This window comes from Lucilia cuprina, chromosome 3, assembly GCF_022045245.1.
Source record: "Lucilia cuprina isolate Lc7/37 chromosome 3, ASM2204524v1, whole genome shotgun sequence".
NCBI lineage: Eukaryota > Metazoa > Arthropoda > Insecta > Diptera > Calliphoridae > Lucilia > Lucilia cuprina.
Genome location: NC_060951.1, coordinates 47,568,276 through 47,593,843, shown reverse-complemented (window position 1 = coordinate 47,593,843; position 25,568 = coordinate 47,568,276). Strand labels below are relative to the sequence as shown.

The 25,568-nt window shown below is 26.9% G+C and overlaps 1 protein-coding gene across 1 annotated transcript in view; it reads right to left on the bottom strand.

The window, feature by feature from the left end:
• LOC111686939 overlaps positions 1-25,568 on the bottom strand; it is a 360,960-nt gene that overhangs the window by 301,457 nt on the left and 33,935 nt on the right. The window contains exon 3 of the mRNA XM_046945546.1: positions 6,089-6,122. The gene's annotated coding sequence lies outside the window, so the exon portion shown is untranslated. The remainder of the gene's footprint in view (positions 1-6,088; positions 6,123-25,568) is intronic.

The following is a 25,568-nucleotide window of genomic DNA, read 5'->3' as shown; positions in this document are numbered from 1 at the left end:
ACAGAAAAAAAAACTCATTAACACAAGCCGCCTAGTGTTTGAGAGGGGGAGTGTAAGAAATATATATAGGGAAACATTAAAACTATCTATATACTTTAACATAAAAACTCTCCCACGCACATAAAAATTTGCTACTAACACTACCACATATCTCTGTATATGCTTATCGAATAAAACAGCCCAACATATACAAACATTTATACATACACTGAATATAAATAAAACCACATTAATGCTACTACATGCTATAATAAAACGAATGTAGAATGTCAATTTAACCCATATATTGATATTTTATGTGAAGTTTTATTTTCGTTTTTCATTAGAGAAAATCCAAAGATATAGATAAACTGGCTAAAACACAGACATAATGGCAGACAGACTTACAGAGACTGACAGACAGTCGCAAATACTAAAATATCACTTGACACACATACACTTTATGTACACTTACACATGATAAAATCCTTACATTGTCACACATTCACACATTCATTGAGAAATTTGATTTCTTATACACACTCGAAAACAAATAACTTTGTGCGGACGAAGAGTGTTTACAAAAGTGTTTGGCAACTGGAAATTTGAAATCATATCAATGATATTAGAAAATATTTCGGCTAGTTTTTTTCCTGAACTAGAAGTGAACTAGAACTGAACTAGAACAGAACTAGAACTGAACTAGAACTGAACTAGAACTGAACTAGAACTGAACTAGAACTGAACTAGAACTGAACTAGAACTGAACTAGAACTGAACTAGAACTGAACTAGAACTGAACTAGAACTGAACTAGAACTGAACTAGAACTGAACTAGAACTGAACTAGAACTGAACTAGAACTGAACTAGAACTGAACTAGAACTAAACTAGAACTGAACTAGCTTAAAATATAGAACAAACACATTCGCACTTTTTTTGTAAATCTGTGTGTAATATTTGCTTTTGTATTAGTACATACAAAACTTTTGTAACAATTGTCAACTTTAATATTGAAGTTTGAGGTTACACAACACAACAAATCAATACAATAACAGTAATAACAGTTATACCGGAAATTGAAACATACATAACAATTCATTTCATCATCAGCATTTTCCAATACTCAAACTATTACGATTGTGTAATGAAGGTACATTAACTATCACATATTCTGTGTGGATTTTCTAACAATTATTAAATTCATTTTATTACGTTAGACAATTGGGAATTGATTTAAAGTGATTTGTTTTAGTTAGAAGTTGTCAAGAGGATTAAAAGGATCGCCAACTTTACTGAGGGTATATTAAGCATTTTTCTAGATTTTAAATTAATGTTCTGTATAATAATGTATATTATTGCTTTAAAGTGTAGGAACAAAACAATTCAGAATCATTTTCTGAATCGATTAGAACACATATATCCTTTTGTTTGTCTATTTAGGTAAATTTTGTAATAAAACTCTATTCCCATAATGACATATTTCACTTTCGTTTAAATTGCCAAATTATTGACTATTTTGGAAGCATTAAAACCCTTCAGGATTTCTTTTATTAAAAATATATTTCAAATTTTCAATTTATTTAACATAACATAGAAAACTAACTGATTTTTGTAGCTTCCTTTCAATTAACCTTCTTTCTAAAAATCCCTTTTTTGCTCATTACAACAAAAATAACATTTCAATTTTCAAGTTAGTAGCAAGTTGGCAAAATAAATTCTAGTCTCAATAGTCAAATATAAAAACACATATACAAAAGGAATGAAATCAGAGATTTAAGGGAAATCAATACAAATCAAATGTTATCTACTTGCAACAACTACTTATAGAAGACTATCAAATGTTGGTGATAGTCAGACTAGCCAAATGGAGAAATGACACAGCGCCAGACTCACGTACATACGGTCAGTTGGACAAGTCAATAGCAAACAGTCAACATTAACTATTTGGTTAAATTGTTAAGTCAACAAATGTTACACTTTGTCACCTACAATATTTTACTAAAAACTTGCTCTCACATACTTAGTTACACCAACACGTTTAAAAGCAGACGGGCGTAGGGACAGACATATAAATAAACATTTAATTTGTAAATGTAAACTTACATTTACATTTCCATACATTTACATAATGTCCTTTTTCTTTTGAATAAAGATAGAGAAATAGTGAAAAAGGGGCTATAATGAAAAGGTTTACAATATGTATTTCCCAATTTGTGGCTTTGAAAGAGATTCTCATTCAATGTTGATGGTTGACCATCTTATTCCAAAAATCGAACAAATCGTACAATAACGAACAATAAGTTCAAGTTTGAATGACATTTATATGGAGATTTGCAACATAAACATAATTAACCAAAGAAGGATAATGAATAGAAATTGTAAGAGAAATGTTGTCAGCAAATGTAACAAAAAGGATATTGTTTTCGATTTCTGTTTCTATATTTTTGGGGAAGGGAAAGTGTATTATATTGTGACAACATATTAAAAGCTATAAAGGTTAACAATTTTAAATAGAATTTTGTAATTTAAATCTATTTTTGTTTTTAGTTTCCGGTTTTAAAAACGGAAACAGTTAGGAAATGTTGCGAAAATAGACATGTGTTAAACATTATGATTTCCTTTTAATGGCCTTCAATTTTTAGTTTTCTTTTTCAAACATACGCAGCAAATGTTCGGAAAAATTATCTTTGTAAACCCTTATGAAATGTTTGATATTTTTTAGGTCACTCCTCATAGTCAAATGGTTAATTTATGTTTGCTATTATTATTTCTTCTAGATACTTACATTCACATAAATTTATATAAATCATAAAAGTTTTATATACTACATAGCGTAACTAAATAGAATAATATAGAACACATACTAAGGGCTGATAAAAAGTGCAATTGGTTGGATGGATAGGAAAGTAGTCACCCACAATATGCAATAGTTTTCAGAGACTGTTTGAAATATTGAAACAATAAACGTAAATAATTTATTGAAAAATGAATCCAGTTCGTACTTTTCAAAACTGTAACTCAACACATAGATGACTACTGGAACAGTTATTTAACAACTCAATATATTTGTTTAGTAAATATACAATTTAGAGTTGAATAACTTATATATGTTTCATTGATCTCAGTCCTTTCTTAAGACTACTCATACAAAAACTAAAATGATATAAAATAATACTCATTTATGATTTCAATGATATCATTAATCATTACTCTCTAAAAAAAAACTAACAATAATAAAAAGCATAACGGAAACAAAGCTTATTGAATGGGAAAATTTCCCAAAGCATTTAATGACACTCCTTCAAACGAACGCTCGCAGAAACACATGAGCACACGCACAGATTCCTGCACTACAACTATGTTAATAAAATTTTTCAACTAATAAATACCCAGCTATTCTGATGACTGCCTTTAATACATTAGCTTTTAAACTATTTGGTTGAGTCACTAGGAAGTAGTAAAGTAACTAGTGAATGTTAGCTGTAAATAAATTTAGGAGAAATTCTACAAATAAAACTCTGTAATGATTTTTTTTCTTGATAAATTTTCATTTCACACAAAATATAGAAAATTTTGTTTTTGACGGAATTTTTTTTATAGATAATTGCAGAAAAAATTCTTTTCTATAGAAAATTGTCGAGAAAATTTATTTTTATAGAAAATTTTCGAGAATATTTCCTTTTATAGAAAATTAAAAAAATGAAGAAATTATCTCTCTTTACAGAAATGTTTCAATAAAGTTTCTTTTAATAGAAATTTTTTTAAAAAATTGCTTTTTATAGAAAATATCGAGAAAATTTATTTTTATAGAAATTGTCGAGAAAATTTATTTAAAAAAAAATTGTCAAAAAATTTATTTTTAAAGAAAATTGTCGAAAACATTTTTTTTAAGAAAATTGTTGAAAAAATTTACTTTAATAGAAAATTAAAAAAAAAATATCTCTAAAAAATTGTCTATGAATTTTATTTTTATAGAAAAATTTCGATTAACTTTCTTTCGTACAGAAAATTTTCAATAAAAATTTTCTAAAAAGAAAATTCACCGAAAAATTCTAAAAAATAAATTTTATCAAAATTGTTTTTATTTTTGATAAAATTAATTTTTTAGAAAATTTCGGTGAATTTTCTTTTTAGAAAATTTTAATTGAAGTTTCGTTTTATAAAAAATTTAAAAAATGTTCTTTTTATAAAACAATTTTCAGAAAATTTCTCTTTTATAAAAAAAAAAAAATCAGAAATTTTCTTTTTATAAAAACAATTTAAAAAAAATTAAAAAAATTTTGTTTTATAAAAAAAATTTGAATTTTAGTTTTAAAAAAATATTTTGAAATCAATATCTTGCCACAATAATAACTGTAGGGTTCTTATAAGCAAGTATGTAGTTATAATAGTTGAAAAATAAACGGAAAAACTAAGACAGCTAAAGCAAATATACTCTCATTTGAAATGAGTAATGACTGTCTTTTATATCAACAACAGCAAACACAAGAAAATGAAAAACATTTAAGGAAACGTAAATCAAATTACTCACACTCAAAAAACTCAATAATGATAAAGTTATTATAATGACTGACATGGTTTCGATAAAAAATCATATGGGAATAATGATCACTTTCAGATATATGTCTAATAAAGTTCTAGTTCAAACCTTTAATACATATTTTAAAATATTTTTATAAGCTATTGAGTTTATAGTTGGCAAAAGTTAGAACTTGAATTGACTTTTTGTTATAAAACTGAGAAATATTCATCTGAGTCCTCTGACTCATCAAATACTTGATGAATAAAACTTTTTCATGGTGTTCTTTTAATTTTACATGTTTATAACAAAAGCCACAAAATTTTAATATTTGTTGAAAGAAAAAATTATAAATAAATATTTCATAAATTTAAATAACTGCTTAACAAAAAGTTAAGCAAGTTGAATAAAAAACTATCATGCTATTTATTAAATTATTTATTTGTTATTATTTTAAATAATATTGTTATAAAGAAATTGAGTATAAACTAGTAAATACTTAACAGAATTGAAAAGTAAACGGAGAACGAACAAAAAATACCAAACAAATATAACTTTTATATAAATTTGTTTTTTTTTTTATAAAATTTTCCATCTTAAGAAAATAAAAAGAATTATAAGATGAAGAAAATATAAAACTTTTTGTGAGGGAAACAAAAGTTCGTTTTAGTTTAGTTTCAAATGAAAGTAATTCAATACAGTTGAAATTTAAAAAAAAAAACAGCTGCAATATTAAGTTTTATTCACGCGTCTTTTTATTTAAAAGGACATAGGAAATATTTTGTAAACAAATGATTGGAAATATAAAGAAAATCTTAAGTTGCTAGAGTTGTTGTTGCTGAAAATTTTGTTTACCAATTGCTATTACAATTAAATGCAAAATATCCTTTTAAGCAAATTGCTTGCCTTACATTTCCCTTTTATTCTCTGTTCTCTTTCACTATTTTCCCCTTTTTGAGATATTTTAGTGGCTTTTGACATTCACAATGTTGTGTCAACTAAATAATTTATACTGAAATTCATTGCAATACACTTACACTTCAATACGTTTTACTAATACAAACTTGCATTTATAAATATTTGAAAATCATTTTATCATGTTGAAAGTTGTTGACTATTTCCGTTTGTTGGTTTTTGGTTTTCTCTTGCTTGGATCCCATTTGAACTCTTCCTCATCCCCTTTGAACTAACTGACAGATTAGTTGTCATTTAATAAATTAAGTTTTACATTTGCATTACATATGCGTTTTTAATTGGGTTGAGGGAGTGACAGGCATGTTTATTCTCCAAAGCTTATAACATTTTTTTATTAATTAATATATTTATCAAGGTCGTTTTATTGGTTTCATCGTAATGAGAGCATGAGCAGTTGTTAATGCATTAGAGCAATTAGTATAATTAATTAAGATTTTTTTATAAAACAAATTAAAAGTCAAAGGTTATGGAATATATTATTTAATTTAAATAATAAGTAATAAATGTGTTTTTATAAAGAATTTTCCAGTTGGCTTAAAATAAGGAGATGATTAAATATTGCCAACTTTTAGGCTTTCACAGATAGCTTAATGATAATTTAAACTAAACTTACCTTGTTTTATATTTAAATCAACTTGTGGAATAATCTGAAAATATAAAAAAGAAATTAACTTTTATTATTTAATTTAACAATAAAAAAAAACTATACAATAATTAACTTTAACTTAAGACAAATCTCAAAATCAGACTCCCGCCTCAACATATACTGAAAAACTCTGCACAAAAATGCATCAAATTGAAAACTTTTTCCTTTTTATTATTTCAAACAAACACAAAAACTCGCATAAAACATTAAAAGAAATTTTCATAACAAAAAAGAAAACTTTTTCTTCTGATTTTAAAGCTTTAAGCTATTTATATAATAAAATATTTAACTGAAACTTTCAAATGAAAAAGCTGAATCTATTCTCTCTTAAACTATTTGCAATAAAATAAGGAACAAAAAAAAAAGAAAATGAGTGAAAAAACATAAACAAATATTAAAGGAAAAAAACAAAAAGAAAATATGTTTACTTTTATTTTAGAAGCAGAATTTTAAATTTTTAATGTGTTGAAGTATAGAGTATACAATACAAATAAAATTGATGTTGAAAAGAACTCTAAACCACAACTAATAAAAAGAAAAAGGTTAAACACACAGGACTTGTTTTAAGATAAGCTTAAAAGAGAGAAAGAAAGATAGATAGAGAGAGAGTGAGTAAAGGAGTAACAAGACACTATATGCATTTTTTAAAAGAATCTTAACAATTTACAGAAAATTGTAAAAGTGAAAGTATGTAAATTAGTTTATAGTTCATAATTTACAAATTAACGAAAAAATTTAAAGTTTACATTAGAAACAAATGCATTTATCTTCTATATCAAATCAGTAGATATAAAAGAATTTCATTAAAAATTTGTTCATCTCTGATTTCAATCCTGAAGCATGATAAATCTTTTCTATAAGTATTGTCCAATTCAAATCACAGATACGACATACTACGATACAATCTTACAACACCGATTGTGAATTGAACAAATAAAAAACCAAAATGTTGTTTTTAACAATATTTCACTTATCGTCAAATCTGCAGTGGGCATGGCAACTCTCATATTAAGAAAACATTAAATCTGAAAAGATATAACAACTAAATTCATTTAATTTCTTAAAGACCACTTAAGTATTAACATGAATACTTAAAATAGAAATAAGGGACGTGGTGCTTTCTATACTCTTTGAATATTTGAATTGTATGGTACATTTTTCATAAAAAATGGTTTCATATTTCTTTATTTATATGAATTTTATATGTTGGGCTCTCAATTTCTTTGAATAAAATTATATATGGTCTTGATGGAATGAAAAGAGTGAACTTTTGGTACATTTTGTTTTCATTTGGTACTTTTTACAAAATTTTATGATATTTAACTGAAAAACATAAAAAATAAACAAACAACATCCTGATTAATAAAAAAACCTATATTGGGGACTTTTGGTACTTTTCGTCATTTAATTCGTACATTTTCTGAAGGGTCAAATGAGGCCTAAAGCCCTGATTCGGGGGGTACGGTTGTATGGGGGCTAGAAGAAATAAAGGCCCGATTTCAACCTTGAACCAAAAAAAGAGTATGTGCCAAATTTCATCAAATTATCTTGTAAAATGCGAGCTGTAGCATGCGCACAAGGTTTACATGGACACACAGACAGACAGACGGACAGACGGACATAGCTAAATCGACTCAGAAAGTGATTCTGAGGCGATTGGTATACTTTAAGGTGGGTCTATTTTTGGGTGTTACAAACTTCAGCACAAACGCATAATACCCTCCCCACTATAGTGGTGTAGGGTATAATTACTAATAAAACGATTAAAATCTACATAAACGACTTTAAAGTAGACGTAAAATTTATAAGGCCCATATTAACCCCTTCTCCCCTATGAGCCCTCTTTTAGAAAATCTCTTTTATTAATATTTTTGAATATTAAACCGATTTTAGCGCATGTTTGGCTAGATGTCTGTTCATATTTCACAATAATTGGTGATTTTAAAGCAGACATCATGATTGATAGAATTATTGAAGATTTTGATCTTCAATAATTCTATCGATTATTTTCAAAAAATAATCGTCGGTAAATAAACATCGCCATTTATACAGATTCAGAATATACATTTATGTACATAGACAGTTTATAGAATCTGTTGAAACATATTTACAGAAAGCCGGAAATCGTTAAATCAATTCAGGAAGGGTTGATTCAAATTACACCACTATCAAGATCAAATAGTAGTTTAAAGTACAAATATAAAACACTTTAAATTGACTAAAACTATTTAAAAAAGTGCTTGGTTGTGAAACAAGTACCAACTCACCAGCACATCTCTAACACTAAGTACTATCTATGTAAATTTATGTCTGTTGCGCTTATGTTTAAGTGCAATTTTATGAATTATAGTTATAAATTATGTAGATTATAATTCATATTAATCCTTAAAGAAAAGAATGAGTACAAAAACACACACCACATAATAATACACTATTAATGCAAAAATTAATATTACACAGCAAAGAATGAAAATCCCATTTAAATTATAAAGAAGGGTCATAACAAGCTGGTTTAGAAAAAAACTTATAAATAACTTATGAACCAGTAAAGAAAGAAAAAAGAAACACAAGGTATTTAAACTAACAAGGTGATGGCGTTAATATTCTATTTAATAATGTTGAATAAAGCATTTTAAGTGTAAATAAATTTAAGTATATTATTAAATTATAAAGTCTGAATACAATAATTATAATTAGTAGATTATTTTGCTGTTTTAATTATTAATGATTTATGATGAAAAGCAAAATGATTTGAATTATTGATTTTTGCTTTTGCACTTATTTTATATTTAAAGCTACTTAGACTTAAATAATAAATTCTTAATTTAAATTTGTAACCTTGGTAATAAATCTTTTGAAATTTATAATTTCACTCTAAGCATTTCAAAATATTTTCTTTACTACTTTAATGTTTCTCTTTTAAAATTTATTCGCCAGTTTGTTGTGTATTGGTAAATCTTTTTAAATCGAAGTTGTTTTTTTATTTTTAATACGAAAAAAAAACCCAACAACATGTTAGAGCAAGAAACTCATTTAAATTCTAAAAATGTTCGAAATAACAAGCATCACATATACAAGACATGATGTCCTTTTTCATATCTTTGCTCCTTTTTCCAGCTACTAGACCTATTAATACAACTACTTGTGGCAGTTACAACTACTGAAGCTACTCCAAGATCCTTGTTGTGCTGCGAGTTGTATATAATTTACAGTGGTTTGTAAACAACTCTTTTTTGCTTTCTTTTTTCTTTATAGTTTGGGTCCTTTATCGAGAAACACGCATAACAACATGTATACACTCTACACTATATAGTAGATATACATATATTTTCCACTACATATATAAACTATTAATGACCCACAGTTCGTGGTGATTATCCCTTGCTAGTGATATTGGCTATAAAAATTCTACTTAATTATTACAAAAAGATCTTCGAGCTTACTTCGAGGTAGATTAAAGCTTCACAATGACTACAATCTAGATTACTTAGCGATACTGAAGTAGCTATTGCTTTTTAGCTACATACATGATTTGGATCTTATGAAGTAACCAAACAAATATACAGCTCTGTGTAAAAAAATATACCTTGACTTTTTGTAAATTTGCTGATCTGCTGTTGGATTATATGTTGGCAGTCAGTTTTGTATACATTTTATTTCATTTCAACATGAAGTCGTATTTATTTGGAATTTTATTTACCTATACATTAAACTTAATATATACACACACACTTTTTACAAAAATACATTCATACATATTCATGTATTTATTCTTGTAGGAGTATTTACTTGTATACAATCCTTTTAAATCATTGCTTGTTGTTTGTAGGACATGAAAGCGTGGTAAAGACCATCATCGTATTGACTTATGTATTCATCGGGTTTCCTTTTTAAAGAGTTTATTTTTACACTTTACACTCTGTATGTAGATATTATAAACTCTTCATATAATTTGTTTTAGGAAGATCTTTGAAAATTACTTGGTAATGTAGTAAAGCTGATAAAAGTTAAATCATACCAAGTATTAAAAATACATTTCTCCAAGTTTAACTACATTATGACTTCATGCCTTCTTAAATAATTGTAAAAAGCTTTTCCAAAATTTTAGAAAGAATTTGCCAGAAAAATTAATGAAAGAATAAAAGCTTTTATTCATTGAAAAAGATTTTCTGTAGAAAAAGCTTTTCTTGAAAAACGATGTTTTGTAAAGATCAAGAAAAATTTTCATAAAGCTTTTTGTGAAAAATATATAATTTGTAAACAAATATTTGGTAATGAACAACTATTAAAAAAAAACTTTTTTACGCATTAAGTTAATACATTAAAAAAAAGTTTCTTTTGTAATAAAAGCTTAAATAAAAAGGTTTACTTTTTTTAAAGAATGTAGAAGTGGTCAAATAATATAAACTGAATTTTTCTATACAAAAGCTTTTATTTAAAAAAGCTTTCCAAAATATACAATTAAATGCCGGATGAAATTTTTATTGATAGAAAGATTTTGTAAAAGAAAAGTTTACATACCTTTTACTAAATAAAAGGTTTTAGTAATGAAAAAGCTTAAGTGAAATAAAAATATTTATTTTAACAAAACTTTTTTAAGTAAAAGATTTGCTGGTCAATTTACTTCAAGTACATAAATTTGGAAAGCTTTTTATATTAAGTAAAAAACCTTTTTATCGACTTTTTATAAACAAGGCTATAATAAGGCTTTTATAAGGAATAAATTTTAAGTGTTTTCTTTTTTCAACAAACTTAAATAAAACTTTTAGTACTGAGCTTTTTCAAGCCTTTTTCATCCTTAAAATATTTATTTTAAATTTATGTGCTATTTCTAGATACCGAGCGAGTAGTTTGAGTACAAATTTTACTTGTATTTTGTTATTGTAACAAAAACAAAATACAAGTAAAATTTTAACTCAAACTACTCACACGTTATCTAGAAACAACATATTACACTTTTTTGTACTACATAGAGCTTTAAAACATTTGAATTTGATTTAAAAGCTTCAGATAATGTCTAATTGGAATAAAATAAATAAGTAATTTTGATTTTGTGAGGAGTTGTATAATTGAATAAACTCAATGAAACTTATTTAATTCACCAAGTCGACCTTAATGAACCATAGCACTTTGTTTACTACATTTTTAATTTCCTTTAACAGCTTAAAGCATCACCAACATGTGTCACACTACACTACAATTTCTTACATTTTATGCAAAGTGCGTAGTAGAAAATGGAAATTATTTGAAATCTGAAATGTGTTTCTATGTTGTTTTTTCGCTTCGTTTTCATTTCTTATAGATTTAAGGTTTTTCTTCAGCTATTCTCTGCATTTGTACGTTTGTTTTTACAATAGATGTTATTGATGAGATTTATATATATAAAATTTCCCTTTCGTTTTGCTTAACAAATGTAGATTTTGACTTTGATTTAATTTCGCCCAATTTTCCCTTTCCATTCACTCGCTAACCCAAAACACCTTTATTGTAACCCACATCATGGACTTAATAGTATACACATCACTTTGGTGATAAAGTGTTTTTGTTGTATTTTAATTTCGCATAAAATTAAGGATCAGGTTGTAAAATGTGAATTCCTCTATATTCCATGGTTTCTACATAAAATCTTAGACGTTTTTTATTATGATTATTTACAAACATGTAACACTTGTTTTATTGTTCGAGCTGTGAAGGTTAATGTTTAGTAAGACTGTTAAAATGAAATAGAAAAAACAAATATAAAGACTTCATATATGGAGATATAAAATGAAACGATTTATAGTTGGATTAAATAAATGCAATTTTAGTTTTGTAAAACAAGATTTTAAAGGAAGGAGAAAAATAAATAGTTTAGTTTGCTTTAGTCCTTTTTTTACAAATTAAACAATGACATATGAGAATGGAAGGAGGATTAAAGTGTTATATATTCTTAAATTAAACAAACTAAAGCTACTATAATTAAAACATTCCCTGACCCTTTAAATTTATTTTATAATTGATGTTTTTCTAATATATTTATCACTTGAGGCTAAAATACAATATTTAAACTTAAACCACTCGGAATTTTTTCTCTTTGAACACTTAAAAAATAAACATAGCTGCGTGTAATTGATATTTATTTAGAGAAAAACATTTATTTCTAGGAAAGCAAATAAATGTTTATATATAGGTTAACAAAACTTTTATTTTGCTTAAAAAAATGTTATATTTTGAAATATTCACCATCAGTATTCATTATCTAAACATATCGTGTTTCTAAGAATCAATTTTGCTTTTGGGCTTTTAACCCACAGATGTTACTCAACATCATTCTTATACATGTAACACAAGTATTGAGTGTGTTGAAATGTATTTACAAATACACTAGAAAAAAGGATTAGGAATAAAATTTGTTTTAGTAAAAAACTTTAATATTTTGTATATCAAATGCTGGTTGATAAATCATATTTCTATTTAAAGCTTTTTGTATTTTAAACATCTGTGAAAAAATCTTTTCACTATACAAAGGTATTGTGTTTAATTTTAGCAAAAACATATTTAAAAAAAATCTATTTATTTACAATGAAAGTTTTTTGAAGAAAGTATTTTTAAGAAAAGCTTTATTTTATATAAAAAAGCTTTTTTAAAATATAAATCAATATATTACTAATGAAAAAAATTTTGCAAAGAAAAAGATTTATTTACAACGAAAGCTTAGAAAGAAATACGTTATGTTTTGTGAAGAAAATATTTTTGGGAAAAAGCTTTATGTTATATAAAAAAGCTTTTATAAAATATAAACCGATATATAACTGATAAAATAGCTTTGTATTTTCAACAAAAGCTTCCTGTAGAAAGAAAATGTTTTGGGGGAAAAGCTTTATTGTATATAAAAAAGCTTTTATAATATATAAATCGATATATAACTGGTGAAAAGGGGTTTGCAAGGAAAAACCTTTTCTATTTTTTATTAACAATTAAATAAAAAATCTTTTGTACTAAACAAAGTTCTTATTGAAAAAGCAAAATTTTTTATTAAAATGCTTTATGCTTATTTTTAAAATGAAAAATGTTTTTGCAAGAAAAAGCTCGTGTTATACGAATCTTTTACCCAAAAAGTTCTTTAGCGAAAAAAGCTTTTATTAAGCGAAATGTAAAAAAAGCTTTTAAAATCAAATAAGCTCTTAGTAAAAATATGTTTGAAGATGGAAAAAAGCGCTTTCTTTGTAGTACAACAAGCTGTTCATCTTGTGAAGTGATAAAAAAGTTCAAAAGTGAAAAAAACAATTTTACTTTCGAAATGAAAATTTTATAATAATATAAACATTTTTCAGAATCTGAAGCAACTTTTCACTTCTTAAAGCTTTTTTTGCAACCCATTTTTTTGAGTGTTTAATTTAACCTATTTTAGTATCTTATTCATTGTCTAAAATTCCTTTTTACAAAAACAAAAATAAAAAAATATATGTTTATAATGTTCAATAGAATTTTGCTAGCTTGAGTGAAATAATTTTCTTTTTATACATTTACAAAAAAATTGTTTTTTTTCTCTTTTTTTATTTCCTTTCTTTAGAATGCAAGTTATTAATGTTTGTTTTACGTTTACAGAAGAAATCAATTTCATTTAATATTTTTCATTTCTTTTTTTATGTATTACAGGCCACAAATTCTCTTTTACTCATAATGAAATTTTCATTTAGCCAAAAATGTCTATGTCGATTTTTACTTTTGTTTAAGGTTTGAGGGATTCTAAAATGTAAACAATCTCTGAAATTTATACTAAAAAAAATTTTTTTCTTTGGTTTGGCGTGTGTTACTATTCTTACAATATTTGTTGTCTTTCTACATTGAAAAAAAAATGGTTACAAAGGTACATTTTTATATTGTTTAGTTTTTGTATGTATTTTTTACAACTTTGTGTTGTAAGGTTTCTATTACAAAAGCATGTTTTAGTCTTTCTTCAGAAGATTTCTGTAATGATGCATGATTTTTTGTTGTTATTATTATGGTTCAAATGATGTTCGATAATGTATGTCCTTGAATGTTTTGCTTTAATTTTGTATACGACAATTTTATGCAAATCTCTTTTAATTTCTGTTTTTCTTTTTTTTCATTTTCGGCTCATGTTAAGTTTTGTTGATTTGATTATATATGACACAATACCGAGATAAACATAATTGAATTTGAACACAAATAATAAAATATTTAGACTAAGAAAACAGTTTTCTTATATAAATTAATAGAAAAAAAGGAGACATTATTTTTCTTAAACCATCCTCTTTTTTCCAAAAGATCTAAATATTCTTTTCAACTTTTTGTTTCCCTTTATAAGCCAATTTTCCTTTTTTTAATTTAGTAGTCACAAATGCAGCTTCATATTTTTATACCAAATTGACAGTTATGGCTTGTCACTGAATTTAAGTCTTAAATAATTCTAGCATTTAGTTAAAAACAAAAGATTTTTCTTAAGATTTTACTAAAAAAAACAATAAATAATCCAGTAAAAGTTTTACGGTAAATCTACGAATTTTTCTCCTTCTAACAACAGCCACTAATTTTAACAAATTTCTTATCCAAGTCCAAAATATTTGTCTCACCAAAAATCTAAATGATTAAATGACAATTTACGAGGCTTGTTTGCAAACAACTGCCAGCGGAAAATGAGCAAAAACAATAAATATTTTTTTCTTAAGAAGTTACTTTCAGTTGGCATTGTTTGGAGAAAAAGGAAAAGATTCAATTTTCAATTTACTATTCCACGGTTTCTTGTTTTTTCCTTAGACAAAAAAAAAAAACTTTGGCAAGTATGTTAAACTTAAAAGCATTTTCAATTGCCAGTTGTTGTACGTAGTAGTATAAAAAGTGCAGCAGCAAAATAAAAAATTAAAGAAAATTGAAAAAATATCAAAACTTTGTAAAGAAACTGTAACTCTAGTAACTGCTAAAGAAATGAAATTAATTGTTAAGCCGAAAAAAATTTCTTTCAGAAACAAAGATTTTTCAGGACGATAGAAAAACAATAATAAAGCTACACTATAAAGGATAATAATAAATTTTGGTATAAACTTATTTTTCGTTTTTTTTTAACTTAATCGATTTAAACATTTTAAGAAGTATAAAAAAAGTACATTGCAAGATTTCTTGGAACAAAAAAAAGAGTAAGTGCGCAAGGTTTACATGGACACACAGACAGACGGACGAACAGAAGGACAACGGTATGTGTAGGATCAATAATTTTGAATGTTACAATTATCAATATAAACCAGTGTTGCTCAAACACAAACTACCATAGACTATCCTAGTTTTTATTGTGTTAGTAAAGCAGCAGAGAACAGAATGCCATTCAAATTAAAAGTATACTAATAATTACTACAAACTGTAAAGTATATGCTAACTTTCAAATATTTATTATGGATTTTCAACTATTCTTTCATGTTCAACTAAATCAATTCGGCTTTTTAAAAATTTTGTTGTTATATTTCTATGTGCTTCCACAAGTACTGATCAGCAACTGATTTGATTTTGTTTTTCAGGTTGAGAGCAAACCATCTGATATTGCTCATTTTAAAAAGAAGAAAAATTAAATCTATAGTGTATGTATATAAACTTATTTTCTTACCCTATTACGCGTGGTATGTAATGGCAATATTGATCTTCTCTGATATAAACGCATAATACCCTACCCATTACAGTGAAAAGGAATGGACCTAAGCAGTAAATTAAATTGATAAAAAATCTCCTGCTTAATTCAGATATAATTTTGATAGATTTTGCGAAATTTGGTTTATCTACTACTACACAAAAGTATCTACTACTACACAAAAGTCCTTTTCATAAAATTGGTTTCTTTTATAAAATAAATTGTATAATGAATTAACGCATTTTGTATGAAAAAGCTTTTATAATAAATAAGCTGTTAAATAAAAAAAACTTAAGATAAGAGTGTTTAAAACGAATGCAGTGGAACAGTAAAAAAAGATTTTTTAAACGTAAGATAACGTTATTACCTTTATAAATAAGCATTTTATTATGAAAAAAACTTTTAAATTAATATAAAGTTCTTTTAGTAAAAAAGCTTTATGCAAAAAGTGTTTGTAATGACAAAGATTTTTATTAAAAAGATTTTAAGTGAAAAATTTTTATAAGAATGTTTAAAGATAAAAATTTGTTTGTCATGAAAAATCGAAAATAGTCGAAAACTTTAGATAACATATTTTCTTTTAAAAAAAGTATTTAATTATGAAAAAATCTTCTAAATTAGGATAAAGAAAAAATTTTAAAGCGAATAAAGCTATTTACCTTGTGCAGTGGTAAAATGTAAGTTGCGCAATGAGCTTTTGTAGTGAAAAAGCACTCATATAAAAAAAGGTGGTAACTAATTTATTTATAATTGCATATACATTTGGGTTAAATATAGTTGAGATCTTAATTTGTTACTATTTTGAATTCATACCTTCAGTGATATAACTGATTTTAATAATCCCAACAATTTTACTTAATTCTCAAAATTTTTGTTTAAAAAATTTATCAATAAATAAGTCTTCTATATAACGATCGATGACCCCAGTCTATAAATAAATACAGCTTCCCTTAAACAAAAAAAAACTAATTTCATTTATTTTCCTATAAAATTGTGTAAATATTTAAGTAAAACTTTTTATTGCCATCATTTAAATTGAATTTTGCAAAACTTTTTCTGTCACCATATATACCCACTATCCAAAAATAAAATTGAAAAAGAAAATTTGCATAAAATTTCTGTTTGTACGAAATACATTCAAAAACATGCATGTAAATATCAAACCAAACGAGTGCTTGTAATTTTATGTCATCTTCCAAGTGGGTGTCCTTACTACATATTGGAAGTTCATTGGACTCTATCTCCAAAAATAAATGAAAAATATTACAAAATGTTTATGTTTGTTGTTGTTGTTGTTAGTGTCTGTGATTTTCATCAGTATGTATTATCAGAGTATACTAGTTCTCCAAAACTCATCGTCACAACGACTAAAGACAAAAATAAATAAGAATGTAATATTTGGCACTGACGATTTGCATATGCCTACTACTTTTGTTTACTTCGTTTAGGTCTGTGCAACTTTTAATTCGAGCTATATTGTTAAATTCAAAATCATCCCACTGATTGACAAATTGACAACAATTTAAGATCGATATAAATTATTTGCACCAAATTCCATATAGAATTCACTATAAGTCAAAAATTTCTTCTTAAGTTTCTTCGTACTGCATGAGTTTTAATTAATCAAGACTTAAAAATGAATTCTTGTTGCAAACTGCACGTCAAATTTAATATTCCTCCAGCCTTTTTAGTAGTCTATACCCACCAAAAGTTTGTAAAAATAGAAATAAAACAAAATCCACACTATAGCGTATTGTAATGGGAAATTCACTCTGAAGTACTGATATAAGTATATGACAAAGCAGAACTGTAAAAGAACTAACTGTATAAAATCAAGAAACCGGTCATTAATCATTACATAATCATTGACGTGGCCACGAGAACCAGCATGATCGCAAGAATTGGCCGTTTAGCAAACAGATAGTCGTGAATGTGATTCAGAAGAGGATATGAACCAACCAACCAACTAACTAACTACCCAGCAAAATCTTTACCTACCCGGTAAGTAGGCAAGTAATATTGAAGAAAAGTGTAAGTAGTTACTTTTTGGTGAATAACTACTTATTTTTGTTCGACGATGTCCAAAAAATAACTGGTTACAAATCTCATTACCTGATTTTTCTGGATTAAAAGCTAGTTTTACAATTATTTTTTATGTTTGATAGTTTATTTTATTACTCAATGCCCCATTAATAAGTAATTTTATGATTCTATCTTGAAAAAAATTCCAAAATCGACTAAGATTAGAAATAATAACTAATTCCTTATTGAACATACGCTATAGACAATTAACTACAAATTCTATTCAAAACAATTATTTTATGTTATTGATAATGACAACTCATTACCAAGTAATGTATGAAATAACTACATTACCTATAATACTCATTACCAAAATTTGAAAATATTTTACTGGGTAACTAACTAACTAACTAACTAACTAACTAACTAACCAACTAACTAACTAACTCACTAATCTAACTAACTATTTTTAATACATTTTTATTTATCACATAAATATTAAGTTAATATCTAAACAATTTTCTCTAATAGAATTTCATGCTCGAACACACACAAACACTGCTTCACAAACAAAAACAACTTAATTGACAACAGAACAACTTCCTCTTTGAAAAATTTACTATATAATGCTTTCATATACATACATACGCTATATGTCTGTCAATTCATATATATTTGAATATTTTTAGTTGTGTTGTCTGTTTCTATTTTCTTTACGTTCTTTTATAAATGTTTGACTTTAATGTGACATTCTAATGTCGTTGATTTTTGTGCTAGCGTATGCAAAATATAGAAAAAGCAGAAAAAGGAAAATATTTTTTAAACTTGAATATTTGTCTGTTGTTAGATATTTAAAATACAGTCAATCACTTACTCATATTATGTGTACAAGTAAATAAATACCCAACTGTTTAAAAATGGGAGAACTCTGGAATAGTTCGCGAAAACTTCTGACAATACAATAAATTTGACAAAACTTTTAAAACTTTGTGAATTAGATAATATAACAATTTCTGAAAATTTTAATATTTTAGTATTTCATTTTAACATTCTATTATAATATTATGATATTAAGAATTGTTCACGAATGTTGCAAATTTTGATAGGATCATCAAAATTTTAAATTCCTGAATCAATTTTGTTTCCTTCACCATGGGTTTATATATGTGGCATTCTGTATATGAATCATATTAAGTATTTGTCGTCTGCCTGTAAGAGTGTTGTCTACTTCTCTATCACAAGTATTTACTGTATTCAACGTTTTGTTTTAATATGAAAATATTTTAATAAAGGAAGTTTATGTTGTTGATTACTTTTTTTTTGCAGTTAATAGTGGATATTTTCATATGCAAAATTCTTTGCAGAGTTCCCTTTTATGTTGTTCTATACACAGATGTATGTATGTGTAAGTATTTGCATTTAAATGTTTGTTATTAATTTTTTTTTAGCCAAACTCACATTTCCTTCTCTTATATAACCAATAAAACTTTTATACTAACAAGTGGAAAAACATTTTAAATGAAAATATTGACTTGTTGTCGCACAGCAGAGTTAAATATTTTTATAGAAAAACATTTCAATTTCGAAAGCAAAAATAATCAATTCAGTCGAAGGTCTAATGAATATTAATAAGAAAACTTTTTTAAGTTTACAATCGATAGGGTGTGTTAAGGGTATTGTTAAAGGTAAAGCATTATTTATAGTCCTTTATCCGCAATATATAGTCATGAGAGTTGATTACACATGGCTAGCTAATCTTCATAAATTCGAATAATATTTATATTTTAAAGTTATTTATTACATTTTCATTGCATGACCCTGTATTAAAACAAAATATATGTTTCGTAGGATAAATAGAGAAGGTTTATGAACTGTAAAAGTTTCAGAAAAGTTCTATTATGTATATACAATTTTTATATCCATTAACCATTTGGGGAAAAAGCAATCACGACAAGGAAAGAGCCATCACTGGTCTAAAGTCAATAGAAAGGGCTGACGAGTCCCAACATCAGGTGAAATCAATCTTCCGACAATGCGGAAGTGACCACCCTTAATGATGTCATGAAAGAATTGCATTATTAAAAATGCAATCTTCATCATCAGTGCATCCTTAACCTCTTTAAGCCCGCGCAACCACATTACTGAGATGGCTCTGTTGTTTTGGCAACAGCATCTAGAGACATATTTGTAGTCCAAAATACCCAACAAAATGGATCAGGATCCGATCAATGTAACAAAGGAGGTAAGAATTTCCAAAGTCAATTAATTCCAATAATTGCCCCAACAAATAGTCGCGCAGCATGTATCAATATATCCCGTTGAGATGGCAACAGCACCGAAGAACTTCCCCGAAGCGTAAAAAGGCATACTAAATCAGTACTAATCCACAATATGTGGAGACTTTCCCGATCTTTCACCAATTTTATCATCAGTTCCATTCCCATGATAATAAAGATCGATCTACGGGATGACAGGCAACCATTGCATACTGACCTGACAATTCCCCAGCATATACTGACGTCCCACTACACGAACGGTAAGAGATACCGATCGGGTTTAGGAATCCAGCATATGCTGCTTTGTACCCAGACCTGTTCGAAGAGAGATTTATCCTACCCATTAGGTATAGGATATATCAGTCCTTAAGCCAACATTCTCTCCCCGCTTTTTTGGGTATTAAACTACAGCCACTACGTGGATCCCGAACGAACCTCAACCAACTGACCAGCCAGGACATAGTCCTGCAGCAACTGGCCACTCGTAGTGCCAGATTATATGGTGCTTTGGTTAGACCTCATGCCAAATCATTCCGAGGCGAAGCCAAGGATACATCACCAGTTTATAGTCCCGGCAGACTAGAGGTATTGGTAGCACCTCTTTACCCGGGGATTGCAATACACCATGATGGAGATTTCATCATGGAAACATGCCCCCGGGGGAATTAAAGTGTTTGGTAAAGTTATATCCATAAAAAGTTCATCGGCTTAGTTTTATGCGTGATATAATCATAATTAATATAACTTGTATAGAGAAAACGCACATTATAGATCGAAATAGGTTGGTAGTAGTAATAGGAGGAAATTGGGTGCTAGGCAGACATGTAAGTCGGCTTGGGACCACCATCATAAAAACTGTCTTAGTTGTAAAGACGGGAAAAATGTCTTGCTTTAGCCATTAAGACAAACTATGATATTGGCAGTAACTTTATGTCCAGTTTATGATAAACTAAAATTTCTGGATCTAATAAAATAGAACAATATATCTGACGAGTATAGTGGTCCGGTCAAAATAGAATCATTTCCACTATACTTGATTTTTCGTACGCTCAGTGAACTATCACGTTAACAAACCTACCAACTATGGTCTTGTTTACAAGGTTTACATATACGGACTAACTGACAGACTGACGGTTATGGCTTAATCGCCTCAGAAAAGTTGATAAACAAATAGTCAACAGAATATATAAATTTTTTTCAATGTATTTATTTCATTCTTCATAAAATTATACTAATGCATGAATTTCCGCATAATATAGTGTCTAAACGTTTGAAAAAAAACTCCCGTTTGAGGCCAAAGAACTTTTAAAGTATTTATATATAATTTCAGTTTTATTACAAAAATATCAAAGATTCCACAAGAAATCAATAACCTTTTGACCCACTTCTAACTTAAACAACATATGCATTTGTCTCATCATATTCACACTTTCTTTGCTAAATTTCCAGTAATTTCTTTTGTCATTATTTCTAAAACATATGTAGCTACTACTCGAGCTGTCTTGCAGTTTATATATATTTTTTTTTATTTTTTGGTGTCATTATTTACTCCAAAATCTGTTTCTGAAAACATTGCGCCCCCATATAAAGTTTTTACTGTTGATGCTGCTGCTGATGATGACAACTACTGCAAAATGTTCCCAAATGTGTACGTAAATGTAAAAATAAATGTATACAGAATTTTTGTATGATTTTTTTAGCACATTTACATGAAACAAAGTACAAAATAACAACAGAAAGGGAACAGTTGTTTAAAGGAGTGAAAACTTGTTAACATAGCGTTATGTGACCATATGTGAATTATACATAAACTCTGATATTTCACAAGAGACAAATTGTTAAGAATATTACCATATTACTAACTAAGGTTCTTTAAGCCGAGCACTACTATTGATTTTCTGACATTTTTATTTAGCAAACATTTATATAAGTAAATTCATAAATTGAAAAAAGTAGATGATAATAAGCAATTTATACTTAATCTGTATATACATAAGTTTGAACCTTATATAAACACAATATTTAAAACATATGTATTTTGTATCTGCAACACCCAACTGTATTATCTAAATAAATACACAAAGCTATAATGATAGTCTATCTAACTAACAACAACAATTGCAACAATAATAAAATATCAACTTATGACATGACAAGAAAATGTAAATTGCAAAATAGTTTCCTTTTTAAAAATCAAAACATTTTTTTGCAACAACGATAATTTCATTTTACAAAAAAATGCTTCTGAAAACATTACTATATCTAAAAATACAAATACAAAATCTTTGTGAAATAAAAAAAACTACCAAGGAGTGACATGTAATATGTATTTTCTTTGGGTGTATTGTGTTTTTTTGTTTAAAATAAATTACCTTATTTCTGGAAAATGTTTTTAATACTAGCTGCAAGTATGTTTATGTATTTCAAATGTACAAGTACATTGTGTATGTAAAGATTTCTACTCATGAAACGAATACCTATTTTAGTTGAGATCTAAATATGGAAATTTTATATTGAACAAGTGTTGCCATGTTTTCTTCTGTAAATTTTTTGGTATGCACAATGCAAAGTGCATACCTACAATTTACAAGAGCTTAGAGAAAAGCTTAGACAAGTTAAAGAAAATTTTTGGAAAAAAAATTAATTTCATTTGTTAGTTAGTTGAAAAAAGGATGAATATACATCAAACCAAAGATCTATCTAAGCATCTATCGGAGAGAGATACAACCCGATACCAAATGATCAGAGGCGGCGGCGCAACCAGTTTCGGTCGGCGGCGGCTCAATTTAGAAAATATCGGCGGTGGCTTAATTGACGGCCCAATTTATCTTTTTCTTCAGAAATTATGTTATAATCGTTTATTATTTTGAAAATTCTATATATAAACCTGTCTCTATATACGTTTTATTCTGCAGTAAATGGTCATTAGCATGGCAACGATTTTCATGCACTACAAAAAAATATGCGCTTATATATGCGCTATAAAATTGGAAAATGAGCACTAAAAATTTGAAATATATGCATATATGCATCAAGAAATATTTCTTTTTTGTGAAGGTAATATATTAATAGATATTCACATATTAAGTTTTTGACAACAAATATACAGGTTTTTAAGGACTGCTTTATGTACTATAATGCTATAAATTGATACTAAACCGATACTTTAAGGGTCAATATTATGGACGTTACAATTAGCAGCACAAACTCAAAATACATTCCGCACTATTGTGGTTTTAAAAATTAAATAAAACTATGTAAAATTGTATATAAGACAAAATTTGTTTTAAAAATATGAAATACAGAAAAAAACGAAACAATTTGTTTTAGAAAAATTAAAAAATATGCACAATACGCTATAAAAATGTTAGAAATATGCAAAATATATGCAATTCAAAGCCAAATTTACAATTTATGCATTTATAACAAAATATGCGAAAATATGCAACAAAAAATTGATGCCATTTGCAGCAAAATTTTTTGATTTGAAAACAAAATTACTTCAATGTTATTTTGAGTTATTGACTAAAAACATAGATTTCTATGCATCATTGCCCTGGCCATTAGTAAAGTAGTTTCACTATTTTATTATAAGCACAATATTGCGTGGCAACTCTGTTCAATTTGCCATAAGAAGCTAAATTAGAGACAACACTTTCGAATTGGTTAAATTATATTCAAAAATATATGTGCGATTCCAACCTTTATCAGTGGCTACGTTTAAGCCGGCTTAGCTTTTGAGCCAAAAAAATCGGCGGTGGCGCGGCTTGTAAAATATTAACGGTGGCCAGCCGCCTTCTTTAGCCATATCGACTTGTGTCTCTGCTCTCGGGACAGTTGTAGGCTACTTCACCAGTTCCTGTGGTCAGAGTCGAACCCATTACCTTCGGTCTATTAGTTGATAGAACACTTTCAACTAACCTACTTATCTTTAACTAATTATCTTGATTTTTCGCAGTGGCTTTGTTATAACGACATCGAACTCTACAACACGTGATCCAAGGTTCGCTTTTTTATTGACAATTATATTTCGTAAGTGAAAGTACTTTAAATATCAATCATAATGTAATGCAGTTAAAACTGTTAAAACTTATTTAAACTGTTAACTGTAGATCAAACTAACAAAATAATTTCTTTTAGTGTAAAAACACCAATATCCTTGTTTTTCCATTGCTCTCAAACTTTTTCTTTACACCTGTGCACAGTATATTGGTAATAGCAAACCATTTGTTTTTTTATTTTCGTTATTTTTCCTAAAAAAGCACAAATATTTTCTTTGATTTCTATTTTATTTTATTAAATATACATATATCGAGGAAAATGTTTTGAATTCAGTTTAGGTTATTTTTGTTTAAATTTTCAACTTTATTCCACCATGTGTGTATGTGTGTTTGTGCGTATTTATTTGCTCCTTCGTTATTATTCCCTCAAAAAAAAAAAAAAAATAGCAAAAGTGGAAAAATATCAAACAGCTGTTGCAAAATACTTGTGCTGAGTTGAAAATTAATGATGATGATTTTACATTAACCTTTTTTCTGCATTGTTGTTACTATAAAGGTAGATTTTTGAAAAACAAGAAAAAAAAATTTGCATAAACTTTTATAAGAAGTTTTTTTTGAGGATGGTAGAAAAAAACAGCTAAAAAATATAAATGAAAAATATCAAAATGATTTTTAAGTATTCAAAAGAAAGCCTAATCGCACGTTACAAAGTAGAAAAGAAATTATTATTTCTGCTATTTTAAATTAGGGATTTTAAAAATGAATTATGATCAAAAAAATTCTGTAAGATACAAAATCCTTTATAAGCTGAGAGAAATCGATTTTAACTTGTAAAATATAATAAACATTTTATAAATTAAAAAGGTATTTGAAAATCGTTTAATAAAAATATAGACTCATTCTAATCCAATTTATGTAATATATTATTAGTAAGGCCTTATAAGACTACTTCTATGTAATTCAAAAAATTAAATAGTATTTTTCCTATTTAATGTGTCACTTGTACCTTTACCAACTTTTAAATTATTTAATTAATAAAAACATTTCACCACTACATGATATTTCTTCACCTAGTGTCCATTTAATGGCGATTTTTTAACCAAACTCCATGAAGTTCCAAAAATTTCACAAAATAACAGAAAAACCACTTCATCAAATGTGTAAAACAGAACAAGAGGAGAAAAATAACAAGTTACATTAAAATGACATGTAATTTATAAAGAAAACATAACAACGTTGTATTACTCGAAATACATTACAACCCATTTAATGCCAAAAAGGAAATAAACCGACAAACATTTAAATTATAAAAACTGGTAAAATGTTTAAAAACTTTTTAATGTATTTGTTGAAAACAAGAAAAATACCATAGCAATAAAGCTTTAAGGCATGCAACAGTCAGTAGCAAATTCAAAGGACAACATTACCAGCAAGGAACAGCAAAAGTAGCAGAAACATAATCATCGCGCATACAACATACTTACAACTTACAAAAACACCAGCAAGCTGCTACTAGACGAGTATGAATG